General features: G+C 37.4%; 1 protein-coding gene across 7 annotated transcripts in view; it reads left to right on the plus strand.

Moving 5' to 3' along the window:
• The window catches only part of CCDC178 (coiled-coil domain containing 178), a 515,084-nt gene that overhangs the window by 250,095 nt on the left and 247,428 nt on the right, over positions 1–17,561 (plus strand). The window lies entirely within an intron of this gene.

Raw genomic sequence — 17,561 nt, forward strand, 5'->3', positions numbered from 1 at the left:
TATCCCTGAATAGACCAGGTCAGCCAAAAGTAAAAGTCCGTATGGCCATGTAGTGGGAGACCTTCGTGTACGGAGCTGCAAATGGCACTGGAAACTAAATCTGAACATTATCATGAAAGGAAAGAGAAGTGAGTCCAAGGTTTTAAGGTGCTAATGGATATACCCATTCTGACTCTTTATAAAAAGGGTGACTGTCAGCGGTGTGGAGACTGAATTGTGATTGGAATGTGGTTGGAGACAGGAATACAGGTGGCAGATTCTTACAGTAATCCAGGCTTAAAGTAATAAATATTTCAAGAGAGGCAGTGAGAATAGGGCTAAATAAAGAGAAGAAAGGAACATTTCGAAAGAAAATTAATGGGACTTGCTGAAACCTTAGTCACTAATTGGATGTGGGAACCAGTGGGACAGAGAAGTTGAGGATAAGTCTCAGGTTTCTAGCTTGTGAAACTGGGTAAGTGACAAATGTCTTTTACTGAGAGGAAGAACACCTGTGAGGGAGAGGGGATTGTGAGTTTAGTTTTGGAAAGATTGGGTTGGGTTGCCTGTCCCATCTAAGCAGAGATGTAAGATGTTGATACATCTCTGTATCCTACGGACAAATACTGCATTGAAGTTTTGGGAAGCATTTGCGTATGGTATTATTAAAGTATCAAAGAAAAAGTGCACGGAGAGAGGTGGCAGCAGGTTGCTGAGGGTACAGAGGAATTTGGGGAGCACTCATATTTCATGAGAACATAAGAATTTCATGAGCACAAACATTCAGAAGATCATATGAGAAGTTGTGCGAAAAAAAGGAAGAAAATCAACCATCAGACTAAGTTAAAAAAAAATGGTTTCCACAGAAAAGGAGCAGTCAAACATGTCAGATAATGCAGAAAAGTAAAAGATACTAGAGATAATTAATAGATCATAGTTACTTTAAGAAGTTTGACAGAGTGGTGGAGGAAGAAGCCGTATTTCAATGTGCTGAAAAGAAACTAGAAGATGAGAAGGTAGACAAATTCATTATAGCTTATTCTTCCAAAAGCACAGGTTGTGTTAGAAAGAGGGAAATTAGTCGACAGAAATAGAGTATAAAGGGACTTTTTTAAGGTGGGGGCGCTTGAGCATGCTTATTTGCTGAGAAGAAAAAACTAATAGAGGAAGAAATGTTAATGTGTTTTACACGAGCAAAGGAGACGTTTCACAAAGCCAACTCCCCAAGGATGCAGAATGGAATTGGAACACACAGAGTCCTGGCAGAAGCGCTAGCCTTGGTTAGAAAGGATAGAGAAGAAAGGTGGTAAATAAGATGGGTTTTTATTGAATTTTTAATTTTAATTTTTAAATTTTATTTTACGTTAAGTTCTGGGATACATGTGCAGAATGTATAGGTTTGTTACATATGTATACCTGTGCCATGGAAGTTTGCTGCACGTATAAACCTGTCATCTAGGTTTTGGGCCACGCATGCATTAGGTATTTGTCCTAATGCTGTCCCTCCCCTTTCCCTCAACCCCCTGAAAGGCCCCAGTGTGTGATGTTTCCCTCCCTGTGTCCATGTGTTCTCATTGTTCAACTCCCACTTATGAGTGAGAACATGCGGTGCTTAGTTTTCTGTTCCTGTGTTAGTTTGCTGAGAATGATGATTTCCAGCTTTATCCATGTATCTGCAAAGGACATGAATTCATTCACCCCCTTTTTAAATGGGGTGAGTTCAATCTTTAAATAAAATGAAAATATTGTAAAGTCAGAGATTTGGTGAAGAGGTTTGTTGTTGAAAAGTATAAGTGAGATGTGGCTGGCTGAAAACATAGACAAAGCATTGAGGAAACAGATTCACTTATAGACCTTGAATGTGTAGTAGTAGCAGCAGGCCATTTTCTCCTATGTCAGCAGCTCAAATTTAAAAGAAAACTCTTATTTTTTAAAAAATTCAGAGCTGGAATTTTGTAGATTGCCTGAGACCTAAACACAAATATGAAACAAAAAGTGTTTCAAAGACAGAGTAAGTAATTGAAATGATAGAGTTGGCATCTAAGAAGGATAGAAAGGAAAAGAAAAGCAAATTTGCCAGTGAATGGAAAATACAGAGTAAAAGCATAAGACAACTTGTACCCAGACAAGTGAAGATACTTGTCTTCTAGTGAAAGAGGGGGAAAAATGGCTATGAAAACCTAAATGTGGAGGATGGAGACAGGAGAAGCTAAGACGGTTCTCATCTTAAAGTTCTTATTTAGTGAGTAAAATATAGAGAGTAAATCTCTTGATGGGCCCAGCAAATAAATCACAAAATATGATAGTAAGCGAAAAAAATCATAGTTACAAAATGGGATGATTGGTTTAAAATTTCAGAAGTGGGACATTTTGGGGTGGCAAAAATGGGTGTGCCAATGAGTTCAGGGGGTTACAGCGCTATGGATATAATCTTTGAGGAAGCTGAAGCACACCAAGAGTGTCAGATTGGATAACTCCATGGATGTTAAAATCATCAAAGATAATTTCAGTATTTAAGGTATAAGGAAGTCCTTAGCAAAAGTAGGAGAGTGACAATAAGTACAAGTAAAAGGAAGGGTTATCAGGTGTTATACCTGGATGGCATGATTTTTAAAGGAAGTGATTCATAGGAAGTTGGAGGACAGGTTGTGTGGAAGGGGAAATAAAGGACAGGAGAACACACCTGCCTACCTCTCCCTTAACTACATAGGTGTCCTGGTGGAGATGTAGATATCCGTTAAAGAAAAAAAAAAATCGGTAGGAATGTTCTATGAAGAGTATGAAAAAGTGGAGAATTGATCAGAGAACAGAGGTTCCAGAAAAAGCAATAGATCTTTTTGGATGGAAGGCAGTTGTAGAAGCAAAGAGTGTTATCCCAATGACAGTAAAGAGAGAATAGAGGGATAATGTCAGCATATTGGGTAGACACCAGCAGAGACAGGGGTGTCACTGCCAGAGTTACAGGGTTTCTTCCTGAAACTCTAAAGCAAAATGCTCTCTGCCCACGTGGTAGCTTCACTTCAGTGGTTTAAGGCCAGGGAATAGTCACTGCAGGTAGTCAAGGCATTGCAGTGGCCTCTGCTTAGTGTCTCAGATAGAAACTAGCAAAGCACTGTCTCTGCAAAGTTCAAAAACAGATGAAGGTAGGCATTATTTTGGGGCTTCAGATGAGATATATGAATTAAAATCTGCAATGATGAGAGCTGGGCACAGAGGGGAACACCTGTAGTCCCAACTACTGGGAAGCTGAGGCAGGAGAATATCTTGAGCCCAGAAGTTGGAGACCAGCCTGGGCAACATAGCAAGAGCCCATCTAAAGAAAAAAAAAACCCACAAAACTGCAGTAACAACTTTATCTAGAAAAAATTGTTGAAAGGAGAACTAGAAGCTCAAGCAAACATAAGGGATTATTCTGGTGGAGGTTGACTTTAAAGTATAATGGTTGGGACAAAAGAATTTGAAGACAAATTTTGTGTTAATGCTCCTATTCTCACCAATACATAAGCAAAGAAGGATACAATAATATGAAACGGGGCCGGGTGTGGTGGCTTATGCCTGTAATCCTAGCACTTTGGATCACGAGGTCAGGAGTTAGAGACCAGCCTGGCCAACATGGTGGAACCCCATCTCAACTAAAAATACAAAAAAAAAAAAAATTAGCCAGGTGGTAGTGGGCACCAGTACTCCCTGCTACTCAGGAGGCTGAGGCAGGAGAATCACTTGAACCCGGGAGGCAGAGGTTGCAGTGAGCTGCGATTACACCACTGCATTCCAGCCTGGGAGATAAGAGCAAGACTCTGTCTCAAAATAATAATAATAATAATAATAATAATAATAATAATAATATGAAACAGGAATTGTTGGTTAATGAAAAGAAAATAGAAGGAGAAATAAGATTACTCCTATTATTGCTGTAGTTTGGGATATAATAAAGATAATAAAATTAAGAAGATAGGATTTTTTTTAAGAAAGTATTTGTTCTTATATAATTTGATAAAATCAAGACTATGATACCAAATGAAAATGGACTGGCGTTGACAATTACTCTCCTCTTTCTTAAAATGAAGAATTTGTCTTATCCTCAGCTGGTTCCTGTGCTGGGGTTTCAGAAGTGTCTCACGTGATGACCTATCTTTGTTCAGTGTCCTCTTTCCGTTCTCTCTGTTCACTATTCCAAATCTCATCCTCTGTCCTCATTCATAGTCCTTGGGAAGCTTCTATAAAAAATAGAAATACAACATTTAAGAGCCCATGCTCTGGAATCAAATGGACTCATTTCAAATCTGTGTTGTTTAACTTTGAATGTGTTGGATCTTGGACAATTAATTTAATTTCTGATATAGTTTGGATATTTGTCCCCATCCAAATCTTATGTTGAAATGTAATCCCCAGTGCTGAAGGTGGGGCTTGATGGGAGGTGTTTGGGCCATAGGTGAAGATCCATTATGGCTTGGTGCTGTCTTTGTGACAGTGAGTAATTTGTTACAAGATCTGGTCGTTTAAAAGTACCACCCGCCAACTCTCTCTCTCTTGCTCCATTCTCGCCGTGTGATGTACCTGCTCCCCCTTTGCCTTCCACCAAGATTGGAAGCTTCCTGAGGCCTCCTCAGAAGTAGATGCCACAGAAGTAGGTGCTTCTTGTACAGCCTGCAGAACCATGAGCCAATTACATCACTTTTCTTATAAATTACCCAGTCTCAGGTATTTCTTTATAGCAGTGCAAGAATGACCTAACATAAGTTCTCCGTGTCTTAATATTATTCTCTGGCAAAAGCCAATTGTAGATCTCCTTACTTACCCATGATAAGCACTTTTCAAGGACTATCACTTTTACTCTAGTCTTTTGATTTGGCTGTAAAACTCAAGAATACAGGAAAAATGCTAAATGATGTGAGGAGAAAGTTCAAATGAACCCAGGACACACTGAAGAGAGAACTCTGTGTACCAAGTGTTCTCATCAATGCAAGACACAAAGGGAGAACAGTCACAGCAGAAGCTTTAGCTAGAGAAGGCAAAGATATGTTAGGAGATGGACGCAAGGGATATTTCTGCCCTTTTCATGAAATTCAGAACCAGACTTGGGGAAAACTTAGTAACAATGGGAATGCTTATGCAGGAAACATTAACTTTAGAAGTTGCTCTAACTTTAAGGAAAAAAGCATGACAAGAGCCCTAAGGGAGGACATCTGTTCTTTTTTATGGCAGCTTTTCCTTTTATCCAGTGACTCTTTAAAGCCGTGGCACCTGTAGTTTTGAAACTTTTGAGGAAGGTCATAATAGAACTGCTCGTAAAAATCCTACATGGTTTGTAAGAGAAGTAAAATAGCAAGTAATTGGAAGTTTCTGTAAAACCGAATGCAAGCCAGGCACAGTGGCTCATGCTTGTAATCCTAGCACTTTGGGAGGCGGAGGCAGGCAGATCACTTGAACTCTGGAGTTTGAAACTGGCCTGGACAACATGGCAAAACCCTGTTTCTACTAAAAATACAAAAATTATCCAGGCATGGTAGCCTGCACATGTAGTCCCAGCTACTCAAGAGGCTGAGGTGGGAGGATTACTCAGCCCAGGAGGCAGAGGCTGCAGTGAGCCAAGGGCAAGCCACTGCACTCCAGCCTGGTCAACAGAGCAAGACCCTGTCTCAAAAACAAAAACGCAAACTAAATGCAACTCTAAAATATTGCAAGGATTTTATTTTAAACAGTGCAATCAAGCAGAACTGTACATAATGACCATTATTAGAAGATTAATTTGACATTCTCTGAAGAAGTAAAAAATTATGATACAGGAAGGATATATATCAGTTATTAAAAATCATGGATTATTTTTTACACGATAGAAAGACCTAAATGTGTACATTTCTTCATAAGTGAAAGAATTATGCATCCTTCGTTAAAAACAGCAAAAACTTGAACAATTTGGAAGCAGCATGTTTTGTTAAATAGATTTCAAGATAGAATACATTTTGAAAACACCCACCAGAAGCCATAGATCTTCCAGAAAACAAAAATATAAACAAAATACAATTGAATGAAGATGAGCATAATAAAAATAAAATACTATCTAAAAGCACCAGGGTTATATGAGATGTTCCTAGAGTGGTAAGGCCATGAGACTTGTTCAGAATAGAATATCCCTAGTAAGGTTTTAGTGGTTAGGAAATAGCGTGCCATATATTTGAAAACTATATAATTATAAATATAAATGTATAAACATAAATTTTTCATGATTGTTACAGCTTTGATTCAAACTATTAAGTATTTTTGTTTAATTTGCATATTATATATTTTATATTTAAAAATTAATCTTATATATATTTACATTTATTTAACTCTAAATATATAATGAGTACATTTTAAGGCCATCTGAATTATACATTTTCCAGACAGGAGATTTTTGTCAACTACTTACATAAAATATAAACAGCTCTGAAGTCAAGGGCAGGTATATTTAGTAAAAGGATATCAAGTGGTATTAATTGTATTTAAAAATGATCTTTTGTTTTAAAAAGAATTGGCTGGGCGCAGTGGCTCACGCCTATAGTCTCAGCATTTTGGGAGGCCAAGGCAGGTGGGTCACCTGAGGTCAGGAGTTCGAGACCAGCCTGGTCAATATGGTGAAACCCTGCCTCTACTAAAATACAAAAATCAGCCAGGCATGGTGGCTTGTGCCTGTAATCCCAGCTACTCGGGAGGCTGAGGCAGGAGAATTGCTTGAACCTGGGAGGCGGAGGTTAGAGTAAGCCGAGTTCATGCTAGTGCACTCCAGCCTGGGTGACAGAGCAAGATCCCGTCTCAAAAAAAAAAAAAAAAAAAAGAGAAAAAAGAATTTTGGCATGAGTAAATAGAGGTCGTTTGAATATCAAAAATAAAACCAAAGTTTCACAAGTATAGCAAATTCAGTTCATTGCCAGTCACTAACCTTGGCACTGGGAACACAGGAAACTAAAGAAATGTTGAACCAATTTAGGAGTATTTCGTCAGCTCCTGTCTATTCAGAGACATACTGTTCCTCTATACATTTTCCCCAACAGCATGTCAACTGGTTCCCCAGCATTGCTAGGTGCTGAGGTGTTTGGTTCCTCTATAATTGGCAGCACAGGCAATTACAGAAATTGTCAAAAACAGAAACTCAAACTCTCTATAGCTACAATCTCTTTGGTCAAAACTGTGATTCAGTAATCCATTCCTTTAGGTAATATAAAATCTCTTCTTGAATTAAATCAGACCAGCAGAAAGCTGTTTCTGATCATGTATTATCTCTTCTCTATAGAATTACTACCTTGAGGGTCACTGTAAGAAATGGCTCCAATGAAGTTCATTGTTGTGTTCACTATAAAGAGGATGTTGTCCATTAAATTCACAATACCCACTTTAGGACCAGAAATTTTTGTCAGGTGTAAGCATCAGGAAGAGTGAATAGGATTTATTCTGCAGGTTCTGTTTGTTTGATCTCAGGGGCACTGAACTGACCGGGTTTCCTTTTAGTAGTGTTTGCTAGGATACGTAGGCTTATATTTGTTATTTGCTTTCAGGAAGTAGATAGGCTCTATTTTATGGCCCATGCTTGCCTGTTGCTCTTTTATTTTTCCTCAGCTGGTTTAAATGTATTTTTTCAGTTGTGTTTGTTCACAGATAAATTTGAATCCTGTCTCAGGATGGAGTAGGAAAGAGAAAAAAACAAAAACAGATTCTCTATATGCAAAATACTGTAATCCAGAAATGAGTGAAAAAGGAATTTTTCTCCAGGTAACCTAAGGCATGGATAAGTAATTCACAGAGAAACCATAACATAAAGCAGAAACAGTGTTTTTTTCTAGAAAATAATGTGCTACTATAAGATGAATAAAGTTATTGTAAGAATGGCCAGAATAACACAATGGATTATTGATAAACTGAAAACATCCATTTAATTTTTTCTCTTGTCAAGCCAAGAAATAAAAAAAATCCTCTGCTTTTATGATAAAAAAACTTGAGCTAGTTAAATAGTTTTTATATGTGACATAAAATTGATATTAATTTTGTAACAATATGAATATTTTATTTATTTCCATCAATTTATATTTATATCACTTAAACTATTTATAATTTTAACATGTAATTATTTATTAAAGTCATTATTTTTCTATTAACCAATATTTTACACAATATGTATACAGTGCTAGGATTTCCCCCAAGGCTTATGTCATTATATTTATGCTGTATATATAACACCCAAATATTTCAAAAGCTGTAGTTACAGATTTTAAATTGCACTTTCCAGAGTGATTCACTTTGTGATTATTTTGTTTTAATAAGGTCTTTTAATAAGTTCTAAATAATAAGTTATTTAGTTTTAATAAGCTCTTTTGCTTAAGAATCCAAAAGAACTTCAAAAGAAATATGCCCCTCTTAAATCAGAACAAGAGAACAGAAACATTTATGCTTATAGATTTCATGGTCTTTCTTGTTAGCCTATTCCCATAATTTATAAATAGGAACTTAACACAGGGGCTCTGGGTTACACAGAGCCTTAAACTCCCTGAAACCATATACTTCTTGCTTAGATTACAAGAGTAGCTAGAGAAGGACGTTTTCCTGAAGGAACATTACACAGCCTTCCTTACCCTTCTACAAAGTGAAGGAGTCGTTTCACACACACACACACACGAGCCTAGGATATACCACAAAACATGACATCTTTGAACTTAATGAATTTCGTGGCTGGTATTGGTTTTGAGGAAGAGAGATCGGCTGGTATATGTGGCAGCAGAGATTGAGGAAACTGAGGAAGGTCTTGCTTGCTATGTAAGCTGATGATGAATACTGTCTTTGTGCAATGATATGTAGAGGTGGTACCTAAAGTGATCACCCAAGAAACCAAATCACATTCAATAATTGAATTGAAAATGATAATACTGGCTTTTGTTTTCTAATATAATCAAGCCATCATATGTTCCTATACTACAAGGACAGAGCATTTTTTTACTATTCTAAAGCTTAAAATCTGACATGTATAGACAGGAAACAGCACACTGGTATCTAGCTTTTCAAACAAAAATTTTTATGAGAATTTTAAGAGCTGGCATCTGACAGAAGGAATATAAAAGCTGATGATATTCAACCACCCCTCTGTATTATATTTTAGTGTAACCCTGAATTTATTATTTCTGTCAACTTTCTAATTCTTGTTTTTGGGTAATAGACCAAGAATAGATTTTTAGAGAATGGCACTTGAAGTTAGTGACATGAGACTTGAGCCTTTGTCTCCTGGTTATAGAAGCAGAATTTTTTTCTAGTGACCCACCATATTCTGTACTTCCACAGTCTTTAAGCATTTCCAACCAGCCAAATTTTTCTATTATCAAAAATCAGTTAACTGCATGATTTACTCAGGCTGATTTCACTAGCTTAAATCTCCCAGTAAAATGTATCCCTAAGAGGAATGAATTGTTAAATTAGCTGAAATTGCACTTTTGAGAAACTGAAACAGGTGTGATTTGAATGCACATTTTACTTAGGTTTTAATGCCTGATAGAGAAAGAAACTTGAATAACTAAAAATAGTGTATTTTCTTTGCAAATTTCCTTAACTTACCTGCAGTTTTAGATATGTGGTCAAATGGTCTGTTTTGATTCAGTGACAATTGAAATGTTTCAACCTATTGGACAATGGCCACTGCCTGTCTATCCAGACACACACACACACACAAAAATTTACCCTTGTAATGTAAGATAATCATGTACTCTAAATACACTGAACAATAGCTGTCAAAAACCATAACTGGATGTAGGCTGAGAAATTTGATAAACACTATTTAAATATTTGAATAACTGAATTGTAAGCAAAACTTTTTAACTGGGCTTATTTTACTTTCTGCAATTATGAAACTATTTTGGGTACAATTAAGTTCTGTCAGCTCAAAATCTTTTACAAACTAAGTGTAATTATTTGTAAATAACAATAGAGCTCTGCATTCTACTCATTTACACCATTAGGACATATTACTAAGTAAATTCAGGTTAAACACAAAACTGTACATTCTCAAACATCTCGGTCAATATGCTAGTTGTATTCCCAACTCATATTTCAAATGCTGTTAGTTTTATAACTAACTGCTTACTTTAACTTCATGTTTTTGGATTTTAAAAATTTATTTTTACTAACAGTTTTATTTGATTTCATATAAACACATTAACAAAGGACTGATTTTTTTTAGATTTGAAAAAGTATTTTTTAACTTGTTTGCAAGTATTTCCTCTATTGCTACAAAAACAGACACATAAACCAATGGAACAGAATAGAGAACCAGAAATAATGCTGCACACCTACAGCCATCTGATCTTTGACAAAATAGACAAAACAAGCAATAGGAAGATGACTCTCTGTTCAACAAATGGTGTTGGGACAATGGGCTAGCCATATACAGCAGATTAAAATTGGACCCCTTCCTTACACCATATACAAAAATTAACTCAATATGGATTAAAGGCTTAAATCCAAAACCAAAAACTATAAAAACCCTGGAAGATAACCTAGGAAATACCATGCTGTGGACATAGGACCTGGCAAAGATATTATAACAAAGATGCCACAAGCAATTGCAACAAAAACGAATATTGACAAATGGGACTTCATTAAACTAAAGAGATTCTACATAAAAGAAACTATCCACAGAGTAAACAGACAACCTATAGAATTGGAGAAAATATTTGCCAACTATACATCCAACAAAGGTCAAATATCCAAAACCTAGAAGGAACTTAAATAAATTTACAAGAAAAAAATACCCATTAAATGTTGGCAAAGTACATGAACAAACACTTTTATTTTGCTTATTTATTTATTTAGAGACAGAGTCTCACTCTGTTGCCTGGGCTGGAGTGCAGTGTCACAATCTCAGCTTGCTGCAACCTCCACCTCGCGGGGTTATGCAATTCTCCTGTCTCAGCCTCTCAAGTAGCTGTGATTACAGGTGTGCACCACCATGCCCAGCTAATTTTTTGTGTACTTTTAGTAGAGACGGGGTTTCACCATGTTGGCCAGGCTGGTTTTGAACTCCTCACCTCAAGCGATCCACCTGCCTCGGCCTCCCAAAATGCTAGGATTACAGATGTGAGCCACCATATCCAGCCGAACAGGCACTTTTCAAAAGAAGACATTCATGTGGCCAGCAAACATATGAAAAAAATGTTCAACATCACTAGTCATTAGAGAAATGTAAATCAAAACCACAATGTGATACTGTCTCATACTGGTCAGAATGGCTGTTATTAAAATGTCGAAAAATAACAGATGCTGGTGAGGTTGTGGAGAAAAGGGAACACATATGCACGACTAGTGGGAACGTAAATTAGTTCAGCCATTGTGGAAAGCAGTTTGGCAATTTCTCAACTTAAAATAGAATTACCATTTAACCCAGCAATCCCAATTTTTTTTTTTTTTTTTTTTTTTTTTGAGACGGAGTCTCGCTCTGTCGCCCAGGCTGGAGTGCAGTGGCGCGATCTCGGCTCACTGCAAGCTCCGCCTCCCGGGTTCACGCCATTCTCCTGCCTCAGCCTCCCGAGTAGCTGGGACTACAGGCGCCCACAACCGCGCCCAGCTAATTTTTTTTTTGTATTTTTAGTAGAGACGGGGTTTCACCGTGGTCTCGATCTCCTGACCTTGTGATCCGCCCGCCTCGGCCTCCCAAAGTGCTGGGATTACAGGCGTGAGCCATCGCGCCCGGCCCAGCAATCCCATTATTAGGTATATAGAAATCACTCTACCATAAAGACACATGCATGCATATGTTCATTGCAGCACTATTAACAATAGTAAAGAGAGAGAATCAACCTAAATGTCCATCAATGGCAGACTGGATAATGTGATACGTATTTACCATGGAATACTATGCAGCCATTAAAAAATAATGAGATCACGCATGTCCTTTGCAGCAACATGAATGGAGCTGGAGGTCATTATCCTAAGCAAACTAACACAGGAACAGAAAACCAAATACTGCATGCTTTCACTTATAAGTGGGAGCTAAACTTTGAGTACATATGGACACAGGAAAGGAACAAGAGACATCAAGCCCTACTTGAGGGTAGGGGGAGGCAGCAGGGTGAGGATCGAAAAATTATCTATCAGGTACTATGCTTATTACCTGAGTAACAAAATAATCTCTTCATCAATCCCTGAGACATGCAATTTACCTATATAACAAACCTGCACATGTATCTCTGAACCTAAAAGTTAGAAAATCAAATCAGACCAGTATGGATTTCTATGTAAAAGTCAGCTGCAGGCCAGCATAGTGTGGAACATATGTGCTCGTTTAATTTGGCTTCCATAGTCATGAAAAGTAAATAGGTATTACTGATAGAAAGATGATGGGAACAGAGAGGTGAAAATAAATGTCTATTTGATTTGGATTTGTATTATCTCCTTTAGGTGTTAATGTTACTGAATCTTGTCCTTCACCAATAGCACCACGACTCTTTCCTTGTAGACACCTAGTGGGGAAACTATTCCCTGAAAAATGAGTTTAAGGGCTCTAAGCTCCAGGCCATCCAATTGGGATCAGCATTGGAAGCTAGTGCCTTAGGGAGATTTTTTCCTTTTCTCTAAGTATCTACGTCATTCATTTGGCCAGCACCTCAATAAGCAATAAAATATTTTGTGACAAAGGGAAACAGTTATTTTTAATGGTTTTATTGTATATAAACATATTCAGAAAATACTGAAATTTTTAAGATTTGAAAACAATATTTTTCACTTGTTAGCAAGTGTTTTATTTGTTCAGTGTTGTCTGGACCAGCAGTTCTTAAAGTGTAGTCTATAAGCCCTTGGGGATCCACAAGACCCTTTCCAGGAGAAAGATGGGGAGGGGAAGGACCTATAAACAATTTTCAAATAGTAGTAAGATATCTGTCTTTTTCACTGTGTTGACATTTGTGCTTACGGTGTAAAAACAATGGTGGGTACAACTGCTGATACCTTAGTATAAACCAAGGCAGTGGTGCAGCAGTACTCAGTGTGTTTCTCACTGCCAGGCACTTGCATGGTGAACTTTAATTCAGAGTTCAGTTGTTGGGCTGGGTGCGGTGGCTAACGCCTGTAATCCCAGCACTTTGGGAGGCCGAGGTGGGCGGATCACAAGGTCAGCAGATCGAGACCATATTGGCTAACATGGTGAAACCCTGTCTCTACTAAATATACAAAAGAAATTAGCCGGGCGTAGTGGCAGGCGCCTGTGGTCCCTGCTACTCGGGAGGCTGAGACAGGAGAATGTCCTGAACCCAGGAGGCGGAGCTTGCAGTGAGCCGAGATCAAGCCACTGTACTCCAGCCTGGGCGACAGAGTGAGACTCCTCTCAAAAAAAAGAAAAAAAAAAAAGAAAATGTGGCACATATACAACATGGAATACTATGCAGCTATAAAAGGATGAGTTCATGTCCTTTGCAGGGACATGGATGAAGCTGGAAACCATCCTTCTCAGCAAACTATCACAAGGACAGAAAACCAAACACTGCGTGTTTTCACTCATAGGTGGGAACTGAACAATGTTGAACACTTGGACACAGGGTGGGGAACATCACACACTAGGGCCTGTCGGGGGGTGGGGGACTGGAGGAGGGATAGCATTAGGAGAAATACCTAATGTAAATGATGAGTCGATGGTGCAGCAAACCAACATGGCACATGTATACCTATGCATATCAAACCTGGACGTTGTACACATGTACCCTAGAACTTAAAGTATAATAAAAAAATTAAAAATGGAAAAAAAAAAAACAAAACAACAAAAAAAGTTCAGTTGTTGTTGTACATATTAGGTTGGTGCAAAAGTAGTTGCGGTTTTTTCCATTAAAAGTAAAATAATATTAATTGCATTAAATTACTCAACACTTTAGTACATGTCTTTTTTGTATTCTTAGTGATGAAATGTGAAGTACATTTAAAACAGTTCTGCTGCACACCAGAGTAAGCTGTCTCTAGGAAAAGCACTTGTGTGATATTTGGAGTTGTGAATTGAACTCGACTTTTTAAATTTTTTTTAATAAAACATAATTTTTACTTAAAAGAACAATTAACAGGCAAACTGTGATTAATCAGACTAAACCATTTGACATACATTTACTTGAAAATGAACAAAATGGGCTTGCCACTTCAAATAAAACAAGTTATAATATGTATTGTCCATAAAACATTTGGGCTTTCAAATGAAAATTAGAATTTTGTAGAACTTATTCAGTCATCCTTCAGTGTCCATGGGGGATTGGTTTTAGGACCCCTGTGGATACCAAAACCTAAGGATGCAAGTTCCCAACATACAATGGCATAGTATTTGCACATAGTCTACACACATCCTCCTGGATCCTTAAATAATCTCTAGATTACTTATAATACCTAACACAATGTAAATACTGATATTACATGTTGTTATACTAGATTGGGTTTGTTGTTTAGAGATGGGGTAATGCTGTGTTAGATGCGGTAATGCTGGTGAGGCTGGACTCCTGGGCCCAAGCAATTTGACCACCTCAGACTCTGGGGCAGCTTAGACCACAGGCATGTGCACTGCACTTGGCTGTTTTTTTGTTTTTGTTTTAATTCATATTATTTTTGCAATTCCTTGGATAAAGAAGCTTTCACATCTGCAGATTCAACCCACAAGTGTATGAAAACTATTGTATGTGCTATTGAGAGCTTGACATCCTTCCAAAATGCACAGACTTTTCTAAAAAGATAAGCATGATATTAACAAATGGGATTTTTATATGACATAATGCATTTATCAGTATTTGGAAGACCTGCATAACTCCACAAACTAATATACCAGAATGACCAATGTATGATCTTACCAGTGGATCTTAATTTAACAAGGTATGAAAGTTTCACTGATATGACTTCTGAGTCCAAATTGTAAATAATATTTGAGAAACTACCACTTGCTCAGTTGGGGTGTAGTATCAAAGAAAAATATCCACAATTATCTGAAAATACCCTCCCATTTCCAGCTACGTATCTGAGGCTGGATTTTCACCAAATACTATAACCAAAACGACAAACGGCAATATACTCAATTTAGAAGCAGATAAGAGAATCCATCTCTTTTTTAATTAACCCAGATATTAAAGAAATATGAAAAATGTTAAACAGTGCCCTTCTTACCACCATTTTTTTTGCTAGGGAGGATAGTTATTTTTCACAAAAATATGTTGTTTATTATTTCTATTTTTAATTAATCAATATATATTTTCTAATTTCTCAGTTTTCATTTCCAAAACGGTAAATATCAATAGATATAACCTATACAATCAGAAGCCTTTTGTATTTCTTAATAATTTTTAAGAGTGCAAATGCATCCCGGGCAGGGTGCAGTGGCTCATGCCTGTAATTCCAGCACTTTGGGAGGCTGAGGCAGGTGGATCACCTGAGGTTGGGAGTTTGAGACCATCCTGACCAACGTGGAGAAACCCCATTTCTACTAAAAATACAAAATTAGCCTGGTGTGGTGGCGTGCACCTGTAATCCCAGCTACTCAGGAGGCTGAGGCAGGAGAATCACTTGAACCCAGGCGGCAGAAGTTGCAGTGAGCCGAGATCATACCATTGCACTCCAGCCTGGGCAACAAGAGCGAAACTCCATCTCAAGAAAAAAAAAAAAAAAAAGGAATGTACATGGATCCTGAGAACAAAAACGTTTGAGAATGATTAATGTAAGCAAATTTTACTTATGTAGGATACCCAGTTTAGTTCACAGATCTTTCTATAAACCAATGGAAGCAGGTGTGTGTGGCAAATACAAGCCATGGATTGAATTGAGGTTATACATGTTGCGATATAAAGTTACTATTATTTCAAACATATTTTCACATGTAACTTTCCACAGAGGCAATTGGTTTTATGCAATGAGGTTGGAAAAATTACTGCTGCACAGTAACACTCTTAAATAGTGTAAGACTTAACTAAAACTTATTGAATCAACATTTAGACACCAAAGAATTATTTTGCTTATTTAGTACCTTTTAAGTGATATGATTAGTTTTGGCTGCCAAACTTTTATGACTAGTAAATATTATTATTTTTGTGTCAAGTGCAGATTGTTTTATTGTAGAATAGCTGTAGCAATTTAGTAAAGTCAAAGTTCTTAGATAAAAGGGGTACTGAACAGCAGAATTGATTTATTGCATGTGAAATCTTATCTAAAGTAGTTGATTCTTCTCCTTTTTATCAGGTACTTGACTTTTTAGTAGTAGCTGATAAGCAAGTATAGAGATAATAATTTTATGAGAAAAATGAGTTCTGATTCCATCATTTATACTAGGGCCATGGTTCTCTATTTTCTGTGTTATTATCATTATTGCTTTAGAAATAGTAAAAAGCGGCCGGACATGGTAGCTAATGCCTGTAATCCGAGCACTTTGGGAGGCCGAGGTGGGCAGATCACGAGGTCAGGAGATCGAGACCATCCTGGCTAACACAGTGAAACCCCGTCTCTACTAAAACATATATATATATATATACACACAAAAGAATTAGCCGTGCGTGGTGGCGGGCGTCTGTAGTCCCAGTTACTCGGGAGGCTGAGGCAGGAGAATGGTGTGAACCTGGGAGGCGGAGCTTGCAGTGAGCCAAAAGCACGCCACTGCACTCCAGCCTGGGCGACAGAGCGAGACTCCATCTCAAAAAAAAAAAAAAAAAAAAAAAAAAAAAGAAATAGTAAAAAGCATCTATTTAAATGAGACTTGTGTTGTAGAATTGGGACTATATGTACAAATCACATGTGCCCTGGCTTAGTCATTGAGTGTTGGCAGACTATATGTTTATATATTTTAACTTGACTTCTGAAAATTTAACATTAAAAAGGTTTTATTTAAAATTATGTTCTTTTCAAAAGAAGATATGCATGTAGCCAAAAAGCATATGAAAAAAAAAAGCTCAATATCACTGATCATTGGAAAAATGCAAATCAAAAACGACAGTGAGATACCATCTCATACCAGTCAGAATGGCTATTATTAAAACAGTCAAAAAGTCAAAAAATAACAGATACTGGCGAGGTTGTGGAGAAAAGGGAACGTTTATACACTGCTGTTGGGAGTGTAAATTAGTTCAGACATTGTGGAAAGCAGTATGACAATTCCTCAAAGAGCTAAAAACAGAACTACCATTCGACTTACCAACCCCATTACTGAGTTTGTATCCAAAGGAATATGAATTCTTCTACCATAAAGACACAAGCACATGAACATTCATTGCAGCACTATTCACAATAGAAAAAACATGGAATCAACCTGCATACCCATCAGTGACACATTAGATAAATAAAATATGGTACATATACAGCATGGAATACTACGCATCCATAAAAAAGAATGATGTCATGTCTTTTGCGGGAACATGGATGGAGCTGGAGGCCATCATCCTTAACAAACTAACGAAGGGACAGAAAACCAAATACCTCATGTTCTCACTTATAAATGGGAGCTAAATGGCGAGAACTCATGGACACAAAGAGAGGAACAACAGACATTAGGGCCTGCTTGAGGGTAGACGTTTGGAGAAGAGAGAGGATCAGAAAAAATAACTAATAGGGGTTAGGCTGAGTACCTGGGT

Source organism: Macaca thibetana, chromosome 18 (genome assembly GCF_024542745.1).
Source record: "Macaca thibetana thibetana isolate TM-01 chromosome 18, ASM2454274v1, whole genome shotgun sequence".
Lineage (NCBI taxonomy): Eukaryota > Metazoa > Chordata > Mammalia > Primates > Cercopithecidae > Macaca > Macaca thibetana.